Here is a 7,757-nt window from a genome sequence, read left to right as displayed (position 1 = left end):
TAGATGACTGGAACGCTCTCCCAGACGGCATTAGGAACATTTCCGATTTTTCAGTTTTTAGACGTCTTGTTAAAAATATGGAGTCTCTTCTATTGATTATGCCCTTTTATCCTTTTCTTGATAACCATATTTATATTTTCTGTTATCCTTACGTTAGATTTATGCAGGGCCTCACTGAAAACCACACTTTGTGACGTGGGCTCCCTGTCAAAAGATCTTACTTATTATAATGTCATATACACTGATTTGAAAGGAAAACTTTACCACAATTGCCAATAATGTTGCAATCTGATTGGCCGTTGTCATCAAGAGTACAGACGACGCTTCTCGCGTTAACGTGTCACGCAACGAGTCACGTACTGAAGGAATCGTTTCATTTGACGTCGATATTTGGTAAAAGACAAATCGGTAGTGGTGTAGCGGGGTCTGTAACCTTATAAACAACGGAAACAACGGTATTCGTCATCACAGCGGTGAAAATTTGTTACATCACTGCGAATGGAACCGGGGAAAGGCAGGCAACGGCCCGATATTTTGGGCAGTTAAGGAGGTATTCTTGCCAAGACGGTGATTTTGATAGCTTTTTCCCAAGCTAAGTTCAGTTAAAATATAGATTACTTCATGATACCAAGATCATTGGCCGAACAGAGGTAACTTCAATGCTTATTTAATTAAGGGCATTCCCCTTCTCTGTATCAAGCGATAGCTCATTTCAGTTAGATCGTAGAAAACGAATAGCGGATGACTAATAGCGAATTGATTTTGTTTTAGGCTCTCAGTTAAGGAAAGGTAGCTTTTTGTCAACGTATGACCTAGTTTTTATCGCAACTAAAATGCAAAGGAGGTTGTGGCAGAAAGCATTAGTGTGCACGAAAAACAATCAATAAAAGATAATGACTCCATCTCCGGATTTACTAAATGACTTCAAGCTCGTTTTGACCCGATAGGGTAATTTGTTTGCATTTGTCTGCTCGGATAATATATTGTTGCTGTGGTAACCTAATGAGCCATAAACTGAGATAAGCCGCATCACGTCTAGTTGCACTGATGCATTAAATCCTTGACCCTTAAGAGTGACTAGCAGCTAATTTCTCCTTGCAATATCACCCATGAATCACACATGAAGATCATGAGAGTAAAGGAAATAATCACCAACTAAAGAAAGCTCTCGATTGTTAAACAAATTCTCCTTGTCCGCACCCAAGGAAATGTAAAAAGAACAGTGCGGAGAATATGCATGCAGATGTTAGGGTGTAAAGAGTTAAAGTGAAACCGTTTGTAACACTGATCGATGTTCGCATCCGCACAATCTTCAAGTTCATTATAGAGCATGGTGAATTGTATCCATTGCGCCTCTCTGATCATTTTGACTATTATTGCAACATCACTGCGCATGGAATCGGGCAAAGGTACGCAACGGTGCCATATTTTAGGCAGTTAAGGAGGTATTCTTGCCAAGATGGCGATTTTGGGCGCTAGAAAAAAAAAAAAAAAGGCATGCAGAGCAGCGAAAACGAGAGGAGGAGCTTGAAGGACCGAAACTGTCTAACTGAATTTTACGGGTTTTTTTTTATCCGTTGACTTATTCAATTTTTCATTGATCATTTTTATTTAACAGGGGTTTAGAATTTTTGGCCGTTTTCTGGAGAAAAACGTGTTCAATGCGTCTGCTTTCGCTTTTAGATAAGATGAAGCCGGCTAATTTAATCACCGTTCTTATTTTGGTTGCAATAGCAGCTATATCAGCAATATCCTCTTCAGGCTGGGGGTGGAATAATGGGCGGCGTCCCCTGCACGAGTTTAGCAAGGTAAGTATCATGTTCTCGTTGTTGAATACATTCTCGGTTGTATTTGATACTGAGGATCCGTTTCGCAGATTTTTTATCTCTTTTTAAATTTATTTCATTGTTTTCTGTAGAAGTTCAGAAACAAACTCATGGATTACATTATGAATCATGAGGTAACAAAATAACTATCTTATTACTGGTCAGTGATAGAAATAAGACCTAGAGCCTGCGGGGGGGGGGGGGAATTTTTGGTTTGTGTGTCTGCAACTGCCGGCTTTTCTCCACTCTGCGTTTATTTTTTTTCAAACCAAAACAAGGGGGGAAGCGGGCCCCCCGTGCCTCTCCACTAGATCCGCCACTGGAAATGAATGGCGGGATACTTTAAATCATTTTCACCAAAAATTTTGCAAGATTGCACTCTTTCTATCTTTCTCTCTCTATATACAGAAAAGATGCAAGCACGATTATTGCAGCCCTGGTGATAGCTGCTGTGGTGGAAGATGGTAAATATACTTGAATTTTGCTTTTTCCTTTACGCGCGGTACTTACGCTTTTGCTCCCGATCAGATTTAGTTATGAATAGGACGTGAAACATGTATGTTGGCAAATCGGTATTTTCCTTCTCCCGAAAAAGGATTACTTAGATTAACTAATTGTCTCTTTATTTTTATTATTGTTATTATTATTATTATTTTCAATTATTTGCTTATTTATTCTATCATTCATCTTTTGTTGTTTTTGTTACTTATTTACGTTTGTCTATCATTGACAAATTTCTGTTAAATTACCTTTAGTGTCTGTCCAATCGGAGCTTCAGCTGGTAGCTGGTGTAATTGTGTACTAAACCGGTCTCGTTCAGGTTCAAACGAGAAATAACTGATCACACCTCTCTGCATTGAGTGGTCGAGTGTATCATGGCTCTCTCAAGCGCCGGGATGCGAATAAGCGACTTTAAAAGCAGTAGATCAGCCAAGTTGACATAAGAGTGAAGGATTTTAGTGAAATTGTATTCAGTAGTTCAAGCGCTTTTGTAATCTCAATAAAAACCATTTTGAAAAATTTTGAGCATATTGAGTTGTTCTCCGTAACTAACACCTACTTACATCTCCTCCTATTACCAAAGTGTGTGTCGTTTATTGTCTTTAATGGTAATTTTTCACCGTCGCTTATACGAACTAAAATTTGAGGATAAAGGCAAGGCGAAGATAGTGCCCTATACTGCTTCTTGCTGACTGCTGTTTGAAGAGTTCTATTTATGTGAAGAATAAGAGTCCGGCGTCCGATTTCTACCACAATCTAAATCATTAACAGATCCCCCCCCTCCCTGATTTACCCATGGCGGGCGATTTGAATTTGACTGTAACAACGCAAGTTTTTTACACGAAACGAGGAAATGTTGTATTCCAAACTAAACTACTCACAGGAAAATAACTCTACTGATATTTTGCGACCGTTTCTGGGTATGTTTTATCGCTTTTGACAAGTATAACAAATACTAAGTGTTGGTTGCGGTTCTCCTCATCGTCCGCCATCTTTATTTTTTGGGTGAATTCAAAATTAGGGGGAGGAGCTAATGCCCTTTTATAGCGCGCCTTCGTGTTTAATGGCGAAATATGTAAGAACGTTAACACATACATAAGGTATAAATGAAGACACTAAAAATAAGTAATTCGATATAAATAAAGTAGGCTATGTAATCTACGAAGGATGCTTTTCGGCGTTTTTATAATATACGACATGACGTAAAGACAACAGAGTGACAATAACTCTCAAAAAAGAAACAACAACTTTGAGTTTACAGTTAAAAGACATGTTTCGACATTCTCATGTCATCTTCAGTTGCAAATGAGCATTTAACGGTTGTCCATTTGAATTTATATTAAGGTACGTTACAAATTACGTGCCAGGGCTTAAGTTACATTTGAATGTTAAAAACGCAAAAAATATAAATAGTGCGCGCTTGACTAGATGAAAAAAAAAAAACATAATAATAATAAAATAAAAGACCAAGGAAAAATATAATTAAAAGGAAAGAGACAATTCTAGATGCTTCAATTGCTAATTAAGAATGGGTTTTTCCCCCTTAATATGTAATGCCTCTTTGATCTTAATTTGGTATTTTGAAGGGGCAGAATCTAAGATCGTGAAACATTCAGTATCACAAGAGTCAAGACAGGCCCTTGATGATTGCAGGTGCTTGTAAATATGCGAAGTTTTGTCCGACAAGAGGCGCTCACGAACTCGTGTACAAATGTGGAGAGTGGTCTCACCAATATAACTGACATTACAGCCAGCACACGAAAATTTATATACGACACGTATACCTCTTGATGAATGCATTGATCTGACGATCAGATACAGTTATCAAGGTAACCCTGGTCTTACGCTAAACGCCGCTGACCTAAAAACGCTTTTTACCTTCGCAACAGCTGAGACTGGTTTCTTGTTTAAGGGTGTGTTTTATGATCAAAATAGATGGGGTTGCCATGGGGTCCCCACTTGCTCCAGTACTTGCAAACCTCTTTATGGGACATCATGAAAAAAACTGGCTAGATAACTATTCATTCTCTGAAGTTCTGTTGTACAGACGCTATGTTGATGACACCTTTTGTTTGTTCAATAGCGAGGAGGACGCGCTCGTGTTCTTTGATTATATCAACGCCAGGCATCCCAGTATTCGTTTTTACAATGGAAAAGGAAATTGATAAGAAATTATCGTTTCTAGACATATTGTTAGACAACAGTCATACATCCATCGTAACTAGTGTATATCGCAAGAAGACGTTTACTGGTCTTCTTACTAATTATTTCAGCTTCGCCCCTTTGATTTACAAATTAGTTTTAGTCAGAACATTGACTGACAGAGCAAATGAGATCAATAATTCCTGGGCTGGTTTTCATCTGGATGTCAAGAAACTTATTTTCTTGCTACGGAAAAATTGTTTCCCATCTTGGGACATAGACAAGATCATTTACAGGTATCTAGCGAGGAAAAATAATCCTTCTTCTACTGAGCAGAACGCCTCTTCTAACTCCGGTAAACCTTCTTCGCACTATTATAAACTTCCCTATTTTGGTCGGTTTTCGAACATCGTTCAGACTAAGTTAAGACAACTACTCAAACGTTATTGTAGAGCTGATTTAGATGTTAAGTTAGTCTTCAGTAAGTTTAAACTCAGAAACATGTTCAGTGTGAAAGATTCAGTACCGCTAGGTCTACGTGCGCGTGTCGTTTATAAATTTTCGTGTGCTGGCTGTAATGTCAGTTATATTGGTGAGACCACTCGCCACAATTGTACACGAGTTCGTGAGCACCTCTTGTCGGACAAAACTTCGCATATTTACAAGCACCTGCAATCATCAAGGGCCTGTCCTGACTCTTGTGATACTGAATGTTTCACGATCTTATATTCTGCCGCTTCAAAATACCAAATTAAGATCAAAGAGGCATTGCATATTAACTGGGGAAAACCCATTCTTAATCAGCAATTGTAGCATCTAGAATTGTCTCTTTCCTTTTAATTATGTTTTTCCTTGGTCTTTTACTTTATTACTATTATTATTACTATTTTTTTGATCTAGTCAAGCGCGGTATTTACATTTTTCGCGTTTTTAACATTCAAATGTAACTTAAGCCCTGGCACGTAATTTGTAACGTACCTTAATATAAATTCAAATGTACAACCGTTAAATGCTCATTTGCAACTGAAGATGACATGAGAATGTCGAAACATGTGTTGTAAATTTAAACTCAAAGTTGTTGTTTCTTTTTTGAGAATATACGAAATGTATTTAAGACAGTTAGTAAGGGAACTTCGACTCAAGCCTAAGAAATTCTTAAGCAAAGTATTCCGCGGTACTTTTTCTTAATTGCAGTCTTGAATCCTGGAAGACGCATGCAGTACATTACGGGGTTTATGGATGAATTTGAAAGCATAAGAGTTGCAGAAAACTCGAAGGCTAATATGTTAGTTTTACTCGAATAAATTGAGATGTTGTTGAGGACGGTAATTACACAAAATGGAAGATAGCAGAGTAAAAACATGAAGAAAACATAAAGTGTGCTCATGGCAGACCTTCGTAAACGCTTTAAACGAAAAATTTCAAACTGCGACATGTGACTCCATTTGATCTTGAATTTGTACTTTATGCCTTTTAACAACTTGATATACTTTTAGATATACGAAAAAAGTGACGAGAAGGGACACAGATACAACAACTGCTGCAAATGTCGAGTAAACACGAAATCCCTGTAGCCAAATAAGGCTAAGTAGAAAGTTCATTAACCACAAAGCCATCTGCATAATAACAACTCTTTTTTCCGTCACCAGTAGTCGATATCGAAGGTGCAGTTTAATCGCCCAATATCTGTCCAGCCCAATGATTGTGATATAAAGGAGCGAAATACCACTTAGAAAGGAAGTCGCTATGCTGTAAGCTGCCAAAACCGAACAGGGAGGAACTCTGTTCTAGTAAACGGGAAATAAAACAAATATGTACAGTGGATGGACGATGGATCCTACTCCAATATCAGTCAAGGCCAAACCAAAAATAAGATGATTTGAGATTGATCGCAAGGAGGGCAAATAGACGAAGCTGAGAAGAATGGAAGCATTTCCCAAAACTGCGGTGAACGTGAGCAGAATGTTTGCCAAAATGTTGAACGCTAAAGGCGTATTTTGTTCACCAATAAGTATCATAATAGGTGTCTCAATGAAACATCGAGGTCGAGTTTCGTTTGAAGACTGACTCATTAGTAATCTATATGGAACAGGACAGACCTGCTCGACTTGACTCGCTAAAGGTCTCTTTTTTGCGTCAGCGGCGGAAAATTAGAGGCCAAAAAGTTAGGAATGAATTTTGCAGATCTTCCCCTCTCGTAATAAATAAAGACAAAAGTGATATATGAAAAGCACCTATTGTGATAGAAGTCTCGAAAATAATTGGTTACGGCCAAAAATAAGTTAAAACAAAAATGTTAATGCTGAGATCTATTAACGGCATCTATCATGCTAGAAAAAAAGTGGAAAAACACTGATCAACCGCTGTTCTGACTATTTCCTTTCTTATAATTATACAATCTTTCATTTCGTTGAAAAATAATTTGTTGTTTCTCCACGAAACAGCAAATTTTTGCAAAAAGGATTAAAAGATTAAAAAATATAAGGATTATTCTGAAACACCATTACGGTTCAAGTTAAGACAATTTATTGAAATCACTGCACGACAGACCTACTTAACAGTTAAGTCGGCCAAAAATTGTCATTTATTTCTTTATTAATCTGGCTGCTGACGAAAAATTGTGGCATAAAGAAAATTTTGATTCTTGGCTTAAACTGCGTTCGATTTCTTAGTTGTACCGTAAGAATCGCATCGTACTTGAGAATCGTAGGTGTATGATAACAAGCTTCAAGAGAATACTAGAAATGACAGTTTCAAAAAAGAAACAAACAAAGAGCAATTGAGTGCCCTGAAAATTTCATATTCCTTATCAAAGTTAAGATGGAGCCGTTTTGATATTTTAATCGTAGACGGCACAAATAAGACAAGTACAAGATCAACCTAAATAGCAAGTGAGATGACAAGGTAAATTTCCTTTTTTCAAGACCACCTCTTGATAAAATGTGCTTTAAAAGAATCATAAACTTAAATAAGAACCATGTACACATGTATACTTAGTACCCTGCAATGCAAATCAATTATATGGCCACTAGAGAGGAAAAAATCAATTATTGTGCTAACATGAGCATGCAAAGAGGTGCTGTGTATTCAATTAAAAACTGTGCACAATAACCCCGATTAGTTTTTACTTCGCAGATGTATAGTGCTTTTCGCGATCGCTGATTGGCTACTTTTAAAGAGATAGGCGAGTATTATACACCACCGAGCAGCCGAAAAGAGAAAATCGCACGTCAAGAGTTTAATTTCGGACAATTTTGGGTATATTGACAGAAATAAACCTCTTCTTTT

General features: G+C 37.5%; 1 pseudogene; it reads right to left on the bottom strand.

The window, feature by feature from the left end:
* Positions 1 to 5,613: 5,613 nt before the first annotated feature.
* LOC148723720 (adenosine receptor A3-like) lies at positions 5,614 to 6,541 on the bottom strand (annotated as a pseudogene).
* Positions 6,542 to 7,757: the final 1,216 nt, after the last annotated feature.

Source organism: Stylophora pistillata, chromosome 9 (assembly GCF_964205215.1).
Source record: "Stylophora pistillata chromosome 9, jaStyPist1.2, whole genome shotgun sequence".
Taxonomy (NCBI): domain Eukaryota; kingdom Metazoa; phylum Cnidaria; class Anthozoa; order Scleractinia; family Pocilloporidae; genus Stylophora; species Stylophora pistillata.
Note: the sequence above shows the minus strand (reverse complement) of the source record. Positions and strands in the feature narration are given on the sequence as shown.